We start from the raw sequence: 20,264 nt of genomic DNA, 5'->3' as shown, positions 1-20,264 counted from the left end.
CCCCTTTACACATTTATATTAAGATTTGTACCATGTGGGTTTTCTGCCCATTGGCCTTCCAAGTGGCTAGCAAAAACTAAAAATCAAATTAAAAGGCACAATCAACATTAAACCAAATTCACTGTGCGCAAAATAGAGAAAAATGTGTCAAGCATTATATTTATATTTTTATTTACAATATTTATATACCACTCCCCACTGAAAATTTTGGAGCAGTGTACAAGATAAAATAAAATAAAACAGAATAAAATGCTTTAAATCAGATTTTAAAAGAAGCAAAATGTACAGTAAACCATGGCTAGTCATTAAGGAAAGGCTTCCTGGTATTTGTATATATCAAATATAACAGGGAGTGTGAAACAATGAATCAATCAAGGCCAAAGCCTGAACAAAGTAAGTCTTGCCTGCATTCTAGAAGGCCTGGGGTGTGAAACCCATCTAAACCTTCTTATGCTAGGCCAGGTATGCAGAACCTAAGGCCAGACAGCCAAATCTGACCCTCCACGTATCTCCAGGTTCCCACCACTACCACCACCATTCTAAAAGGTTGAAATGCCTCTCCTAAGGCTCAGTTACTGGCTGTAAGTGCTTTAAGTTGAAATATGCTGGTATATTTTGTACTTCGGGCCCACCCTTTTTGCATTTGGCCCTGCTCCATTTTGCCTTTGGCTCTCCCCATGACTGGAATGACATGGGGAGAGCTTTTCTGAAATGGAATCTGGCCCTCCAGCTGAAACGGTTTCTGCATCTCTAGCCTAGGTGCTGAAATGGTGCTATCACATGTCACCACCAGGCCGGCTGCATTCCTGATGACAATGGGACACAAAGATCTTAACAGGTGGGCAGGTTCAAAAAGAAAGATAGTCCTTAAGATACAATTCCATGTGCACTCAAAACGTGCAGATGGAAAGAGCAGGATTTCAATCTCTGACCCCATCCCCAACACATTGGTCTGGTCTTCTTAATGCACCCTACGCATGGACAGCTTGTACAACATGCACAGACCTTATTCAGAAGAGAAGATCAATGGATATACAGCATGAGCAGGGCTTGCAAGCATGATCTCACTCCTAGCTCCTCCCTTTCCATACATTGAGTGAGAATATGTGGTACTGCTGTGAATATGTGGAGCTGTTTAGCCACTACACCAGTGTGGTCTAGTGGCTAAAGTGTTGCAGTGGGAGTCAGGAGATCTGGGTTCTAGTCCCCACTCGGCCATGGAAGCTCAGTGGGTGGCTTTGGGCCAGTCACAGACTCTACCTCACAGGGTTGTTGTGAGGAAAAAAATGGAGAGGAGGAGGAGGATTATGTATGCCGCCTTGGGTTCCTTAGAAATTATTTAAGTGCAATAAATAAACAAAACAAAACAAAAAACAAATATAATTGCCTGACACTAGTGCACAGTGATGGACCATGTGAAGGGAGAACTTAATAATAGAAGTAAGTATCACTGAAATCACTAGTTCTCTTTCTTTTTTCACCATGAATTTAGGATTGATGTGTCAAACTCAATCCAAAACTAAGGCCATAGCTAGACCTAGGGTTTATCCCAGGATCATCCCAGGTTCGTCCCTGCCTGAGCGCTGGATGCCCTGTGTGGTACTTAGAGGAACAGGTTTGACCCCCAGGACAATCCTAGGATAAACCTTAGGTCTAGCTACGGCCTAAGTTAATTTGAAATACTTTTATTTAATACATTTTGTTTAATACATTTGCAATGCATTCAGTTTCACTGTTCCAATAGGAATACATTGACTAAAGGGGGGGGGAACACCACACAATAGTTTAAAAGAGTAATGGATATGATTGGGTGTATTTTTCCTCCTGGAGACAGTTATATATTTACTGAACTGGGAACCAGGCCATATTCCATTGAAATCTGCTAAACGGTTTACGAGAAATCGCTGGATAAGAAATCTGACCTCATTTTATACATTAGTAACACATGATTGGCATTTGTGCAACTTTCAAGGAAGCATAAGCAAAATATCCATCTGATAATTTTCTGGGAATAACCTAGAACACTTTCCAGAATTTAAACTACAATTACTCCTTCTTGTGACATGTATGCAATATTTGCCTTTTTGAAGGCTAAAAACAGAAACTCAGTTTTTTATGATATAAAATCCCAAAATGAACAAGCACAATATTTATTGCTTGCTATGCCACCAGGCCACAGGGCCAACTCAGTGAGCCCCTTCCTCTGTGGGTGCTCCTCTGTCAATAGACTGATTGGTGGCGTTGGTAGGCAAATACACATCACCATTTCAAATTTCCCACCATGATCCAGGCCAATGCTATGTCAGAGGCATTGTAGGGCATGTAAAATGGTTCACAGACCATTTTTAATGGGCCTGCTGGGGGCTCCAGCAGGTGCCTGAGGGTGCTGGATGAAAGCTTCTCTATTCTGAAGAAGCTCAGAATAGTTTATACATGCTTTCCAACTGGTCTCCCATCCAGACCAAAGTTAAGACAGCCCTGCTAAGCTGCTGCAATAAACTGGCATCAAACCATTTAAAGTTGTCATATGCAAGTGTGGAATCTTCTTCCAGGCCAGTTGGATTGCACTGACCAAGATGACTTTATAATAAAGGAATATATTTGGGGTCATGCATATTTCAGTCTTTGCCATGCCACCATATCCTGTCTCCATCTACTAACCCTTTGGCTAATGATGTTTTCCTGGCTGAAACATCACCACCCCATTCCACCAGTCAGTGTGAGGTCCTGGGGTATCACCTTTTGCTGTGATGGCACAGAGTCAATGAGTGCATAAGGTCATATTTTGAGCCAGTGTGGTGTAGTGGCTAAGGTGTTGGACTGGGAGTCAGGAGGTCTGGGTTCTAGTCCCCACTCGGCCATGGAAACCCACTGGGTGACTTTGGGCCAGTCACAGACTCTCAGCCCAACCTACTTCACAGGGTTGTTGTTGTGAGGATAACATGGAGAGGAGGAGGATTATTTACACTGCCTTGGGTTCCTTGAAGGAAAAAAGGTGGGATATAAATGTAATAAATAAATAAATAATAAACACGGTCTTATAGTCACTAGGTATTCATTGTTGTTTCCATGTGAAGTCTTACAATGTAGACATTTCCCCACCCAATCCCAAGTGACTATTCATAAGAAACATAGACAAATTATGTGAGTGTGGAAACACAGAAGTTTTTCTGGAGATGTTTTAGGGCTGTTTCCATTTTATTTCCAGCTAAATGTTTAGAATAATTTAAAATAATTATTTCAAATGGGGAATGACCAATTCTGTTGTCCTGAGGTAATTTGTCATTGGCCTCACTCGGACATAACAGAAAACTGTGATTTAGAATTATGAGAACAGGTTGTAGTGAGCCTTGGGCTTTGTGCTCCCCAGTTTCTTGTGAGGAGACATTTGGATGATTTTGGTTCTATTTTAGTTTAACCACAGTTTCTCGTGATATCTGAACCCAGATAAACTATGTTAACAATGGTTTGTTGAAACAAGCCAACTAGGGTTCAACTGACACATAAACTGCAGTTAATCTAAAATGTAAGCAAAAACTTCTGATATCCTGGTGGTTATGCCAAAAAAGAAGGGAGGAGTGCAGGAACCTGAGGTTCACTGTAGCTTATTTTCAGAATGTTAAATGATGGTTTATTCATTCAAATGCAGCCATTAACTGACAAGTAAAACAGTTAAGACACAAATCCAGAAGTGTTGAAATAGCATTTACTGTATGCTTCCCCCTATAACTCAACTTTAATATAAGTGATGCATAGTCAGCAGAGATGTCTACATGGATCACAGAAATAGCCAAACTAAACATTTCTACTAGACTTTTTTTATTATTAAGCTGTCACTCCTGCCTTGTAGCTGTAAGAGTTTCATAAGTAACCAAATATGAATACTTCTATGTTATTAAGCTAGTAAGACTATTCTTTTTGACAAGCATTGGGCTTTGGAAGAAAATACGACTTTCCAGTCAGTATAGGAAATTTTATGGTGCAATTCTCATGAACAGGGCTTAGAAAAAATAAAACGTACAGTGCAAAGCTATACATGTCTTCTCTGAAGCAAGCCCTGTCGAGTTCAGTAGGACTTTTTCCCAGGCAAGTGCATATAGGATTGTCACCATATATCTGTATCCTAAATTGGTGATTTGTAATACTGACCTTAGTAGAAGATAAACTTCCTGAGTTTCTACAATACTTCTCAGTGTAATTAAGGGCAAACAAGTAAGGAGTAAGAGTCAATCTGTTAGTCTAATTTTGACTCTTGTATAATAAATGTTTTGGTAGCAGCAACTAACAAATAAAATAAATGACAGTGTTACTTTAAATACTTGCAGGTCATGTAAAATACAAGTGGAAAATGTGGCACACAAACAGTGCAGCTGTTAGCTATCTCAGCAAAATCTGTATTTAGAGCAAAAGGTCTTAATTATAAATATAGTCAACAGACATGAATGCAGGGTTGGTAAGAAAGAATGACCAATCTATGGGAAAAATAATGAAAGAAATGGTTCTAGTAGCTTAAACATTTGTCTGTCATTTTCTCCAAGCTACTCTTTGGTAGGATCTATGCTACTGTTTTATAATAGTATTGAACTGCACTGACAACTGCTGGGTCCCATGACAAATTCCATATACCATTTTCAAATCGCTTTAAATAGTGTTATATTCTGCTTGGTGTAGATCTGGCCTTTTATTTATGTATTTATTTATTTATTACATTTCTATACCGCCCAATAGCCGGGGCTCTCTGGGCGGTTCACAAAAATTAAAAACATTCAAAGTATAAAACAACAGTATAAAACCATAATATAAAATACAATATAAAAGCTCAACCAGATAAAAACAGCAGCAATGCAAAATTACAAATTTAAAACACCATGTTAAAATGTATTTATAGATTGTTAAACTGTTGGGAGAATAAAAAGGTCTTCACCTGGCGTCTAAAAGCATAAAATGTAGGTGCCAAGTGAACCTCCTTAGGGAGCTCTGAGTTTCTCTAAAACTCAGAGAAAGCTGGTGGAACCAAGACAACCATTTTACTATATGCTCTACAACAGCTTTCTCTACCTGGAGCCTCCAGTCCAACCCATCTGGAGGTCACCTGGTTGGGAAAGGTTGTTCCACAAGTTCTATTACCGAATCACTCTGAAGTAAACTCTCCCCCCAAGGAAGCATGGTCACCTGTATAATCTTGCCAAATAGTCAGGAGAATATGGGTAAAATTGTTGTCTCCATGGGGTCCTCCAAATATTTTACCACACATTTGCTCATGAATAGGGTTTAATTCACCTTACCACCACATAACAAGATATCCCAATGTAAGATAGTTCTCTCTGAGGTAGTTGGGTTGTTTATATTATTATTTATTCATGCATGAAAAAAATACTCCAACCTTCCACCAAAAAGTCTATTTAGGGTAGCTTACAAAACCCATAAAATATAGCATTAAGACCCATAGCAAATTAGTTATTTTAAATAGTCAAATTTATTTATCCAAAGAAAATAAACCAATATAATATACAAACCCAGTTCTAAACAATCCACCAAATACAGTAATAGGAGCTGCCCTCTTTTGTATCTGGTCACTTGGCAGGGCTCCTGCAGATCTCACTGTTGTGATGAAGAGGGAATTTCATCAGGTGCTGCATGGATACAAATGACACCTGCCGAAATTCCCTTTTCTATGCAACTGTTACAGACACAGGAGCCCTGTCCCCTTTTTCATAAGGTCAACCTAATTATGCCACGGGTTTTCATTCCTCCCATCTGAATGGACTAGCTAGAAGGAAGTAAAACTGCCTAGCACCAAGTTCAACATTTCAGGAGCAATCCAAGTGACCAGGCTCCTGCCATTCCCCCCCTCCCAACCCTGATATATTCTGATGACTGTGTTAATGTCAAACTTTAATAGTTCTCTTCATTTAATGAGTCCACATTGTCCTCAGTGGACAGAACAGAAAGCATAAACGATCACATTAGCTTAATTTCAAAGTAATTCACAAGCACCTTGTGGATAATTAGATATTACAGTACCAATCACCCCTGTACTTTGTCTGGGTGGCCTGTGTTGCCACCATTTTCAGCTGTTCCTCCCTCCCTCCCTCATTTGTTCTATTAATTTCAGCTGTTACCACTTCCTTGCTCAATCATCCCCAAGGGGTTATATTACTGTTGTTGTTCTCAGACCCCAAAAGCCTTTTAAAATATATGTTGTAAGCTGCTAGCTCAATGAGGCAAGACTTCCTCTGTGGATCTCAGTCAAGGCTGATACATTGCTATGCTGAACGTACTGAAAGCCACCAGACTGGGAAATCTTGACCTTCAAATGCAATTGGGAGTTTGCTATCGCCATTGACTTCCATGAAATCAGAGTTGGTTCCCCCTGTTGAAATCATTTTAAAGTAGTAATAGCCCTGTTCATAATGACTTGCAACACAACATGGTACATTCCACACATGGAGAGGGAGCAGGACTGCAGCCGTAGCCTCCCTCTACTTGATTGGAGACATTGCAAAAAGGAGCTTTCATGCATATAAGGTCCATACACAAGGCATGATCTGTGCATGGAAGCCGGTAGTATCCTGTCCCACTCCATGTTCAGGGTACATTGTTGTAAGCAAGTCACTTGCAGAGGATTAATACATATCTAGCATTACTTCAGAAATCCCCAGAGCAAGAACATTTGGTTGGTATATTTTGCCTCATTACATCTCTTCCCCTTGCTCTGGCCCAGGGATGCACAAATTTCCATTAAAGAAGGTGTGCACTCCCCATGCCTCATGTTCTGAAGTGAAAATGTGACTTCTCTCTCTCTCTCTCTCTCTCTCTCTCTCTCTCTCTCTCTCTCTCTCTCTCTCATGCTACTAAAATTTAGGGCGATTCAGTAGTGGTGACTTGGGGGCAGTGGATGCTGGGTAGCAAAAAAAGGTAGCATTTCCTGTAATTCACCCAACAGGACTCCCATTAGAGCCCCCCATAGGAACAGGGTTTTATTTTAATATTAGTTTTTTTAAAAAATGTTTTAATCAGTTTTATGTATTTTATAATGTTTTGTATTTTATGTTGTTCCCTGCTTCGATCCAGAGGGAGAGGCAGGTAATAAATAAATAAGCATTATTATTGGGAGGGAAATTGGGGAAATGTCAATTTTAAAGACTAAAGCAAATTTGTTGCAAGCAAGTAATCTATAAAGGATTAATACACATCTAGCATTAATTCAAAAATCCTTAGAGCAGTATTCCCATAAAATGCCCATAGGAAAAGGGAAGGAAATGGGGAACATGACCGTTTTAAAGCCTAAAGTGCCAAATTTTGATGCCAATTATATAAGTAACAGAAATTTGAGACTTATAATGGCAAAACCTTTGTGTGTGTGTGTGTGGGGCGTGGGGGGAATGACTCACCTTAACTAAATGGGCATTCCTGTGGCTCTTTAATATGGGGATTTTAAAAAGGAAGAAACAAATTTTGACAAGAAAATGCATATGGGGAATGCTGGCACTGAAAATTTGTCTGGATGTTAAAACAGATTTCCCATGCCAACCAGTCATATGTATGTTTTCTCACAAGTAAGTATCTGTGAGTTTGGTTGGCCTTACTTCCAAGTAATTGTACCTAGCATTACAAGATTATAGTGCTTTCACCCCTTTAGTAATGATTTCAAAGCTAGTTTAGAGATCATCTCCATGAGTCTAAACTTTTGCAAAGAGCTAAATTAAGAAGCTGATTGTGAGACCTAGGCATGTTTCAAGAGGTAGCAGTTTTGCCATTGTTTAATAATAAATCATGATTCAGAGTTGACTTTGCTGTTACGACCCTATTCTAGTTAGTTTATGTCCCCATTCCCATCATATCTCATGTGGATTAGCTGAATTATGTTCACAGCCATTAAAATCACAAATCCCTAAGGATCCTTGTCATCTTGCTCTAAGCTAACAGAAGTGCCATCATGTTTCTGACACCAATGTCTCTTTCACGTTTAACATCCACTGAACTGAATGAAACCGCGATTATTCAACATGCAGCATAATGCCTCCTTCGAGCTGAAAACAGAAAGATTTGAAAGGTTAAGGGATGAAAGATTTAAATACATAACTCGATGTTCACATTGAACATGAAAGGATCAGCCACCTCAGATGTTACATTTCTGTTTTTACACATTGGAATGCCCTGCAATTGCACTAGAATAATGTAACTCATGTCTTGCATCATTTTGGTAAGCTGTAGGCTAGCCTACCAAATCCAAGCTACACTGTGTGAGGGTTGGTGGGATCCCGATGCATTGCATTGATTTGGAAGGAGGATTGTCCTCTATATCGTTATGCTCCTAACTGGGACCTACTTACCTCATTTGCAGACATGTTAACTTCATGCAATCCTTAGTGTCCCTGCTCACACCCTTTCCATAACTCATGACACTAATTACAGAGAGTATAAGGGTGGAGAAAAACATATTTTTCTCATTGTGGTGGATGTATTCAGTGCCCTAAAAACAAATGCCTGGGAATGCAGCAGGCATGTATTCAAACCACATCCTCCACACAACAAATTCCTTCACCAAATGTAGGTAGTGCTTCTTGCTTTCCTTGTATGGAGTCATTGTAGACAACTGGGAAAGAATCAAGGTTTCCTGTCTGAAGCACATTTATGATAAGCTATCTTTTCTGTTCAATTCAGAATTTTATTTTTCTTGTTTCCCTAATTTTGAACAAAAAATGGGATTTATTTTTCTCTTCTGACAACAGAATCTAATTAACTTGGTGTTTATCTAAAGTAAAGCCTCGGGCCAGTAATATACTGCCAGCTAATCAGATGCTTCTATTTATGTGCGGAAAGGAAACAACTTGTACTGAAATTAGATGGAATAACTCAACTCTCTTTTACAGCAAAGTTTTCCCAAAGAGTAATCGATAGTCATCTCTATTCATTATTCCTAGCTTCTTTGTTTGTTTTGTAACATACAATTTGAATTACTTTTTAAATGTGAGTCACTAATTTTATTCAGTCCTCTATTCAAAAGCAATGTTTCTGGTGACTTCTATGCCCAAGAGGTGACCAACAGTGGAACTTTTATAATAGGATCAGATAAATTCTCCAGCTTTTAAATATTGTCTCAGGGCAAAGAATACCATTGCACATAATTCAGAGGATTTTAAAGATAAGTAAACTGTTTCCAGACTACTAACAAGTCCGTGGAAAGTTAAGGAGGCACAGAGCACTTCTGTTGTTAGGAAGAACCCCACCACCACCATGTCTGTTACATTCAGTGAGTCTGTAGTATTGTGCTTTGACTGATGCCTATTTCCAAGGTTGTTGTACTTTTAAGAGATGCATGGAGGTCAGAATGTCAACCAGTATAGGTTTTCCTATCACTACAATGCTGTCATCAGAAAAGCTACACAGTGGAATTCTGTCTCCTGTGCAACTTTTAAAGATACAAAGAGCCACCTCAAGATCTGAACCTGATGAACTTTTGAAAGGTGATGCCACCCATATGTCCAGATTCAATAATGTTAGAAAGCTTGAAATATTCCATCATCATCATCATCATCATCATCATCATCATCATCATCAAAAAATTCTTACCCGCTTGTCCCTCTGAATCGAGGCGGGGAACAACATTAAATACAATATAATACATAGAATTTGTTAAAAGAGCATATAAAACCAATGCAATATTAAAATAACAATCACAACATCTTAGGTTTGAAATTCATCTGGGTAGGCCTGCTGGAAGAGACTAGTCCTTATGGCTTTCTTAAACTCAGAGTGAGGACTAAGATGACGAATCTCCTCTGGCAGGCCAGGCCATTCCACAGTCTGAGGGTGGCAGAAGAAAAAGTCCTCTGGGTAACAGTTGTCATCCTAGTTGTGGCTGAATGGAGTAAACCCTTCCCAGAGTGTGTGGGGCGGATTGTATGGGAGGTTACCTGGACCCAAAGGTAACCTGGACCCAAACCATGTGGGGCTTTCCTGTCTTTTCTATTATCTCAAATAAAAGCAGTGGTTTTACTTCTCCATTTAAAAACATTCTCTATTGCCTTTTTTATATAAAACAATAAACAATGTGAACAACACAAACTCAAAACAGGAACTTCAACAATAAAAAAAACAATAGAAGAGAAAATTCAAACTAGAGTAACTTCTTTAAGTTAATACTGTATATGTACAAGAAGGAATGGAAGCATAAAACAGCAGGTGGAAAGTACTCTGGGTGGATTTTTTTGTGACGTATGGTACTATACTAGTTCAGGCTTCTGCTTATAGCTCCCTCATGCTTAAGTCTGATCCTAAAAATAATTTAGGGTGCAATCCTATGCAAGGCTGTCTGGAAAATGCTGGGAGTTGTAGGGCTATTTCGGTCTAAACATGCATAGGTTCATGCCCTTAATTTTAAAGGCATAAAGGCATAAAAGAGTGTTGCTGGATTGGACCATGGGTTATTTAGTCCAGCATCCGTTATCCAGAAATGGTTAGCAGGTATGAAGGTGATAGCTGTGATTGTTTGCCCACTAGCAACTGGCATCCAGAAGCATGCCATTTAGTTATCATGGCCCTGCATTTGTCTAATCCCCCTTCAAAGCCACTTATACCACATCCTGAAACAGAAAATTCTATAAGTTCATTATGCATTATGTGAAGAAGTACTTGCTCTTTATCTGTCTTGAATCTACCATCCAATTTCCAAGCTCCAATGATATACGAGAGGGAGTAAAATTGTGTCTGTCCACTTCTGAACCATGCATAATTAGTTGTCCTTAATATAACTGGATGGAGCTATATCATTTATATCTATATCCTTCTACATCATTATCTATGTCAACTGAGAAAGCCACAAATGCTTTAGCTTGTCCTTGTAGGGAAGGTGCTCAAACCCTCTGATCATTTTGGTTGTCCTTTTCTATCCTCGGTCTACCCTTCTCTGATATTGTAAAAACACATATAGACATGGGATTGTCAGCCGTGGCAACTAAAATGACACCCTCTGCCTTAAAATGAGACATTTGCTCACAGAACCCCTTACCAAGGGTTTACTGATTTATTAAATATATTGATCACCTCATAAAATAATTTTCTCTAGGTGTATCCAATGGATGTATCCAATGATGTCATTGCATGAGCAGAAGGGAACTGCGAGTGCAGCAGATTTCACCTTCTTCCTTGCAGACCCCCACCCCAAATCTGCTCCAAAGCATTGGGGGACCTTACAGAGCAGATGTGGGCTATGCAAGGAGCAGGGAGCTGCAGAGGAAGGAGAGGATGGGGGAAGTCCCATCATGTGAGGATTGGATCCAGCCCCAAGACAGGGAAATTTACTAAATGATATGAGCAGTTCAACTGAACCTTAGGACACCATGTGCAATGGTTGTCACCAACCTTATCATACCCACCAATGCTACAGAGTGCTGATATGTTCGGGAATGGGATAAGTGCTGGTGCAGGGGAGCCCATCCTGAGACTAACGTCATTTCCTAGTTCTGGGTATTGTTGGTTCCTTGCACCATAGCCCTTAACTATTATCCATTATTTATATAATTTTATAATTAAATCAAATAAGTCTCACCACAACTCTCAATAACAGGCAATAAAGAATGAAAAATAGCTATTCTATAATCAAATGTTGCTGTATATATCACTCACCCACCCTCAAAGGAACTGTTGCCTTGAAGTCAGGCCTCCTGGTGGTGTGTTTCAGGAGCTGTGGTGGGTAAGGTGACTTTTCTCTCTCCCACCAACCTGAGGCCTTCCCTGCTGCTCTAAAAGAATCAAGTAAGGAAGGTGGCATGAAAGACCTCTGCCTGAGATCCCAGTAGCCAAATACTTGTTGACTAGCAAAGGTTACAGTAGCACAAAGGTACTCTTATACACAGAACCACTCTGACCATCAAATAGCAATGCTGAATGTAAGCCCGTGTGAAACAGATCCACCACTACCACCACTGGCCAACTGCATTGACAATGCTCAATAACTCCATTTTATCTGGATTGAGCTTCATGTCTTCCTCCAGCCCATTATTCACTCTAGACAAACCATTCAGGTATCTCTTTGCTTCAAATTTGAATTCTTCACATGATCTTTTTCAGTGGCTTCATGTAGATGTTAAACAGCATGAGGGACAACAGTGAACCTTGCAACACCACATAGGACATTTCCCATGAGGTGGAGCAACAGTCCTCTAGCATCACCTTCTGAAATTTTCCCACTGGGGAATCTGACATCTTAGCACAGGATCAAACAGCTGGTTTTGGCCTCTCCACCTTTAGCAGACTTTAGTCTTCCTCAGCATTTCAAAGTGCTATTCATGGCCACTCTGTCAGACAGAATGTTTTGGATTAATTCCTTCCCTGGGGCTTCAAACAAAGAAATGTCTGAGAGAGAGCATGAACTTGGAGAAATAGTAGTCTATTCAGACTAAAGTCAAGTGCTATTTTCAATAGAGCTATATCATTTGGGTGGATAAAGTATTATAATCCTGCACTTACTGCCAACAAAGCAATACATTCTGATTTAAATAATTCATTTTGTTGATATAATATTGCCTTCATTTTATTCCACCCTTCCTCCAAGGAACTCAGAGGAATTCCGTGGGGGTATACATGCCCCCCTGTCTTCTCCTAAGCTCACAACAACCCTATTGAAATAGGTTAGGCTAAGAAATGGTTACTGGCCAAAGTGCATCTGCTGAGCTTTATAACTAAGCAGAAATTTGAACACAGTTCTTGTTGTTCCTTATTTGGTATTCTATCCATTATACTGTATTGATGGTAACAAGGACTAGGACTAGTTCTTCTACTCATCTTGGCTAGAAAACCCACACCTTTATTTTGCCCATTCATATCTAAAACCTATTTACAAGGATGCCAGGAAAGATGTGAAACAGACTGTACTATGGTATTTCCTTTCATCTTTGAGATATCACAATTAATTTTGGTGTGCACATCTATGATGTTATTGTCCACTTCAGGTTCAAACACCAGCTTGACCACCCACATCCATTTCATGGGAATGGGGGAGGGAAACCAGAAGCAGATATATTAAGCAAAGCATTTCAAATACTGTACTTAATAGTATTATAGCTTCTGGTGCTCCTTTTACTTTCCAATTCTTAGCCAGGGGTTGCAGGCTGAATACCTAGGGCGCATAACAGGAAAAAGAGTCTCTCTCTCTCGCTCTCTCTCCTCAGGTAAAGTAAGTAAAGAAGGAAAATGTCATTTCACTTAAGATCATTACTAGGCATGTGCTCCGCTCCGATTAGAAGCGCAGAAGCAGGAGCGAATTGGCCTGCTCGCCTTGCCCAGAGGCAGAGTAGAAGCAGACCGCGGACCCCTAGAAGCAAGGCGAAGAGAAGCGCCCATTTTCGGAGAGCTCCGGTTTCCGCGGTCTGGTCCGATCGCCATCTTGAAACATTTCGCCCATAGGATTGCATTGCGGAAAAGAAAGGGGGATAACTGTGTTGTTTTTGAAGCTATCTTTCTGAAAATTCTTGTGCTTGGAGAGTCGTGGATGGGGGTCATTTTGAGCCTACTCTCAGCTCTCTGCATGCTGCGGTTCGTGTGCTAGAATTTTTTTAAAAACCGGCGGGAAAATACCTTTTCCAAAGGGCTGAGGGGCAGAGTAAACTCCCGGTCATGATCACATGATCCCAAAGTTGGAGGAGGGGATAGGCAAAATGGGTAACTTGGGATTCTGGGAACTTCTCTTTCTTAGTCTGAACAGACTTTTCCCAGTGTTTTTTAAAACAGTAGCCCCACCAAATGCACAAACACAATATGAAATCATATACTAAGCCAATAATAAGAGATAGAAACACAGCACTGCTACCCACCCTAACTTTGGGGAACAACTGAAAAGATGTGGTGCAAGGGGATGAGCTCCCCTAGAGCATCCCATGTGGACGTGCCCCCACTCTCTCCTGTACTTGGGGGGCAATCAGAGCCCTCCAAAGAGAGTAACCCGGTGGAGCAATGCCTATCATGAGTTGAAGTGAGAGTTCTACTCCTCAGCTCTCGTGGTGAAGCAATGGCTTTCATGTGTTGAACTGGCAGCTGCTTCCCCCTCCCCTGGGCACGTCCCCCTATTGCTGGTAAAAGACAGATATAGCCTTTTAAAAAAAGTTCTTCTTGTTGTTTATTCAGCAACACTGCTGCTTTTAATTCCACCTTGGAGTTTTGGAAGTTCCAAATCCATTTTTCAAGTGTGGAAGAAGATTCATATAGGTTTATCTCTGCTCCCTAATTCATGGCATGTTGGGATTTCCTTTGAAATGGCCCCATTGAGATGTCTGCAGGTTTAAGCCCCGCCAAAAAACAGGGGATGATGGGACTGCCTTGAGTCTGGGCGTGCGTGTGTATCCCTGGATAAACTATCATGGTGGTGAGTTTGAGGTTTTTAACGTGCAAATTGACGGAGCTATCGAAAGGGGTGTGAATGGGGTGCCCGATTTTCATAAATTCCTCAAAAATCAGGGGATGATGGGACTGCCTTGAGTCTGGGCATGCGTGTGTATTCCTGGATAAGTTATCATGGTGGCGAGTTTGAGGTTTTTAACGTGCAAATTGACGGAGCTATCGAAAGGGGTGTGAATGGGGTGTTGGATTTTCATAAATTCCCCAAAATTCAGGGGATGATGGGATTGCCTTGAGTCTTGGCGTGCGTGTGTATACCTCCATGAGGTGTCATGGTGCCAAATGTGAGGTTTCTAACTTTCACAGAAAAAAAGTTGTATACTTTCTAAGTTTAATGCAAGCCTATGGGGGGGGGAACGGAGCTCCGATCCGGATCCGGAGCTCCGCAGCAGAGCGGAGCGGACATAGGCGGAGTGGTGGCAGAGCAAAGCGGCCCGATCTGCAAATCGCGGATCTGGAAGTGAAGCGGAGCGGGGGTCCGTGCACACCCTTAATCATTACGAGATGCACAGTGTTATTCACTCTATATAGTAAATCCACGGCTGTTTATATTCTGCAAATCTGTGCATGGAATTTTGTTTGAGTCTCTTATCTAATTCAGAATTAGGATTCCTGACATGTCAATCCAAATCTCTTTTCCTACCATTATATACTTCTTCTTAAAACAAAGAAATATTTCACACAAAGTGAAATAATATGATTCTCAGGACCAAACTGGAAAGGTCTCTAAACATATTATAGCCACTAATAACAGATTAGTGGCTATAATATGCTTGCATTGACTACATTACCCAAACACTACCTGTCATCTAGCCAAAGGTTTGCTGATTATCTGTATCACAGAAAGTGAGATGGAATTGTTTCCCAATCAATTTTCCCATGGTGGAAGGGTTTTGCTCATAGGCAAAGTCAGATTGATTACCATATCTAGCCTTAGGAAGAACATTATGTGCTTGCCATAATACCACAATCTCTGATTGTGGTGACCTTGTCACATTCAGAGATGTTACTTTGGAAACTTTAACTCTCCTAACAACACTAAATTACAAACTGTGCTTTGAACCTCGCAACAGCTTTTGAAATTGCTAAAATGTTGTTTTCTGGTTTGATCTTATATTGTTTCTGACAGTAGTGAAATTTTGATATAGAACACATGGGGTATGTTTTTTTTTTTTAGCAGGATCACTCCTAGTGCCTCTCCCCACAGCCTCATGTGTTGCACTATGTACGTGGAAGTTATACATGTGTAGGCTATACATGTGTATAATTTGGCAGCCTGCAAAAATCAGGGTCCTTGACGGTGTGCAAAGAGCCCACGCACATTGACCTTGTATGCACATAGGCTCAGTGCACATAGGCATGATCAACATGGCCTATCCAGAGGAATTTTAAACCTAAAAATTTTAAGGTGTTCCGATTGTTATTTTAATATTGTATTGGTTTTATATGCTCTTTTAATCAGTTTTATGCATTTGATTTATATTGTATTATTGTATTTAATGTAGTTCCCTGCCTCAATCCAGAGGAAGAGGTGGGGAAGAAAAAAAATGATGATGATGATGATGATGATGATGATGGTGATGGTGATGTGGCAGGTGGGGCAGCAGGAGCAATTCTTCTCTCCCCCAAATATCCATTGTACCAAAATTTCAAACATGTGAGTAGGGCTAATGTGTTGGTTTTTTCTGTTGAAAAACTGCTAGTCGTGCTGCATACCTGAATAGCAGTCACTTGGTATTATGTTACTACTGGGAGACAGATGAAAGAGGTTGTGATCGCTTCTGATTTCTTGGCCAAAAGTAGTTATATAGAGTGTCATTTTCAAATGCAATCTTCTTTTCCATCCTTCAGTCAGCACAAGGGAAGAAGGGACACCTATTTTCGTTTTCCTTATTGAGACACAGAACAGAAAAACTGCAACAATCTTACGTCTGATGTGATAGCCATGTCAACATTAAAAAAGAAATGTACTTTACTGATGAAGCTAATGTGAGATTGATTTTTTAAAAACTTAAATGAAAACTTTTCTTAAAATGCTCTCTACTATTTAGATTGTCTCAGCAAATGTCTGAGCAAATCCTTATGTTATCTTGCCCTGAGCTCCCTGGAGGAAGGATAGGATATAAATGTGAGAGATAAACAAGCAAGTAGTCAGGTATTGTGTTACAGTTGGAGTTCCTGTCAGTCTCATAGGGATACTGAGCAGCATACCTCAAAAATGAGAGACAGGCAACCACACAGTCTGGAAGAGCCGTTTACTTTATGCATGTGTTTATTGCTACTGCTAGATTGTTGGAATAAATTAGAAAAGTGACAGGTGCTAGAGCATGCTGTTAAGACTGCTCATATCTAAAGTGTGCTGCTGAGCCATATGCCCAGTTTTTAAGTAACCAATCTGCAAATGTCCAGCAGGGTGAGTCTGAAAGAGAAACCTCTTTCACTCATTCTTTTGAGAATGGTATTGCTGTGTGGCATTAAGGCAGAGGTGGAAAACTGATAGCCCTAGGGCACCATGTGACCCTCAGCCTAATCAAGCAATCAGTTCGGACCACTGCAAGCAATCAGCTAAGAGCTCTGGCAACAGCATATTTATCACTTCCCTGGTAGCCTGTTGGCTGTGGAGGAAGAGGGAGACAGAGGCCAGATCTACAAGAAGCAGGATATAACACTTTAAAAATGGCTTGAAAATGGTATATGGAATGTGTCGTGGCCCCCAACAGTTCTCAATACCATTATAAATCATATTGAACAGTAGTGTAGATCCTGCCAGAGGGTGGAGGGTAGGGTTGGCAGAGAAACAGAGAGTGATGAGATGACCCTCCCCACTTGGCAATGGCTCCACCAACCACTGGATCGGGCAGCCCCATTCATCACCAGTATGCAGCCCCTGATAAATAGTCCTTGAGAGAATGTGGCCCACAACAGAAAAAAAGATTCCCCACCCAAGCACTAAGTTCATCTGCAAGGAATTCGTAAAGTTCCTATCTAGACATTATTTTAACAACAGACTAAAAATGTGTGTAGAAAAACCTATGCCACTTCAGCCTCTTCTCTGTATAAACGCCTGTGAAGTCTGCCTTTTTTGTTGCTGCAGATGAGTCATTCAGAGTTGTGGTATTGCCTGTTTTTGGTGTTTGGATTTGCTCAGTTCATAATGCTCCACTTCATTATGCATTGTTTGCCATTTTCTCCAGAAGTCTTTCTTCAATTTCAAATCTTAAATAAAGTTCTGCATCTGCAGTCAGCAGATCAGGCACCCACAACCAGCTTATTTTCAATGAATCTTTTGCTGATTGCTATGAAACTATATGAACTACAAAGTCAGCTGCTTTGTAGGAAAATGGGCAGGAGTTCTTTAATGGGCAGCATCCAATAGTGTCATTCTGCAAACTCAATACCATTAGGAGAGCTTCACTGAATCTTTCCCTTGAGCAAGTAGTTGTGCAGTATAATGCACAACTGCTTGTGCAACCACTTGTGCAACTACACTTGCACAAATATAACTTCTGTTAAATTCTCCTCTTGCGCATATTTCAGAACCTAGTTTCCACTACTGCAAATTATATTTGCGTTAGCAGAATAACAAAACTGGATACTGCCCAATGTTAACACTTTAAGGAAACTCTTGTTGGCTGATGTGAATTACATGGACCACTTGACCAAGCAGCTTTTTGCTTGGTGAATATCTTTTCTCGTTGGGTCTATGCTCTCTGTTGTTTCTTTTGCATAATTTATTTATTTTATTTATTTATTACATTTTTATACCGCCCAATAGCTGAAGCTATTATAATGTGTTATATCTGGATTTTGGTTCTGCCAGGTCCCAGTCATCAATAAGATTCTTTTGGTTACCAAGATAAAACAGACCATTTGTGCAAAAATATGACAGCTTATTGATAGAAAATGGATGCAAAATATATACATGCAAAGGAAGTTCACACCAGCTAATCAAGCTCCCCTAGCTGGGTGTCTGTTGGCCCCCCATGATAGACAGAAGCAGTTCCTTGAGCCACACAAGTTCTCCAGGCTGACCGTGCACATTGCCCCCTGAAGCAAGACTGAAACATGACACCTGTGATTGGGATCCTATAGGCTTGTCTGCTAGATGCCTCCCTCCCTCCCTCTCAGAAGCTGACAGTCTCCCTCCCTCCCCACTCTCAGCCTGGGAAACAAATTGCCTTTCTAGTGTCTGGTAAGGAGTGAAAACCTCCCAGCTTATTTTGAGATAAGTGTCTAAGAGGAAAGAATGAGATAACTATAAGAGGCCCATCTAAGAAATGAGGCAGACTTTCGAAAGCTGTCCTTCAAGAGTCCTATCTCAGCCAAACTGTGCTAAAATCTACCGGCTGTGCCAAATTACACAGGTCTACTGGCAGCTTTTTGGAACTCCATATTTCTGCTCATTAACAAACTCACTACACAAATGTTTTATGTGGTTTTGTCCCCCATCCAGATCTAAAACTCTCTGCAACTCCTGGTTCTGTGTCCAGTGAATACTGATGTAGTCATTAATATACTGCTTGATTGTACATATCAAAAAGCACGAAAAATAGATTGAAGGCAAAAGGTGCTGCAAACCCACCTGTTCAAAAATAAAATAAACGGATCACTTGTTCATTCATTTGAAAGAGGGTTCGTGCGACAGCAATTGTACCCAGCTCTTCTTACAGGGCTAAAGCAAATGAAAGATCAGCCTACAGCTCCAATTCTTCTTTTCATATAGAAATAAACATGTAAAATACCGTATGCCATCAAAAGATCTACTTGACTCACCAAGAATTTACAGGAAGTAAATGAAGGCAGATAAGCTCTTAGAATTTTGAAATTATTGAAAGTGGCATCATCTTACTAATTAAACTTGATTATGCTTAGGCATTCCCAAGGCTTAGAGATAAAATTCCTAATCTCAAGTATCCTTAATATCCTTTAATATTATCCTGCTAATTATATGAACATATCTGCCACCACCTTAAGCAGTAATAAAAATGTATGAAGTGCCAGTCAGAGTAATTTGAAATTAGAGGAGGTGTCGCCCGCTTATTTGTCCTGTAGGTCAGAAAACACAAGAAATCTGCATAGGAAAGCAAATAAGGTAAGTATTGTGTAAGTATTTTCATGGGCTGCCATGGGAAGAAGGGGTGGGGAAGTTCACTTCCACCAATGCAGTGACCCGGCTTAAATCTGCATCCAACCCAATGTGTAAATGGAGCCAAAGAGACTTAGGCCTTAGCTAGACCTAAGGATTGTTCTGGGGTCATCCCTGTTCATGTAAATGACACACAGGGGATCCCAGGAGCAGGCTGGGATGACCCCGGGATGATCCTGGGATAAACCTTAGGTCTAGTTAAGGCCTTAATGTGTATTTAACTGAGCTCACTGGCAACTACCAGGTTGAAAAATTCTGTCTGAAATGTAGAGCTGTGCAAGGACACCCCAACCTGCTTCTCATCCAGATCCGCAACTTCCGGATTGGGTCCACTCCTCTCTGCAGTGATCCGCCTATGATCCGCTCTGCTTCGCTGCGGAGCTCTGGATCCGAATCACAGCTCCATGTTTTCCCCCCATAGACTTGCATTAAAATTCACATGCCTATAACTTTTTTTCTGTTAATGTTAGAAACCTCAAAATCGGCACCATGAGACCTTATCCATGTATCCACATTCTTGCCCAGTTGGAAGCAAATCCAAGCATCCTCTGATTTGGGGGGAATTTTTGAAAATCCTATACCCCATTTTCAGAAATGGGATTTACTCAGACATTTTTACTGATACAAACTTGGAAGTGGGCACCCTCACAGATGCCATCTAGATCCACATTCATGGCAAGCTTCAAGCAAATCCCATTATCCCCTGATTTTTGGCAATCCC

General features: G+C 40.5%; 1 protein-coding gene across 1 annotated transcript in view; it reads right to left on the bottom strand.

The window, feature by feature from the left end:
- EDIL3 (EGF like repeats and discoidin domains 3) overlaps positions 1-20,264 on the bottom strand; it is a 306,989-nt gene that overhangs the window by 252,202 nt on the left and 34,523 nt on the right. The gene's annotated exons all lie outside the window — the stretch shown is intronic.

The sequence above is a fragment of the Elgaria multicarinata genome, chromosome 6 (assembly GCF_023053635.1).
Source record: "Elgaria multicarinata webbii isolate HBS135686 ecotype San Diego chromosome 6, rElgMul1.1.pri, whole genome shotgun sequence".
Classification (NCBI taxonomy): domain Eukaryota; kingdom Metazoa; phylum Chordata; class Lepidosauria; order Squamata; family Anguidae; genus Elgaria; species Elgaria multicarinata.
Note: the sequence above shows the minus strand (reverse complement) of the source record. Positions and strands in the feature narration are given on the sequence as shown.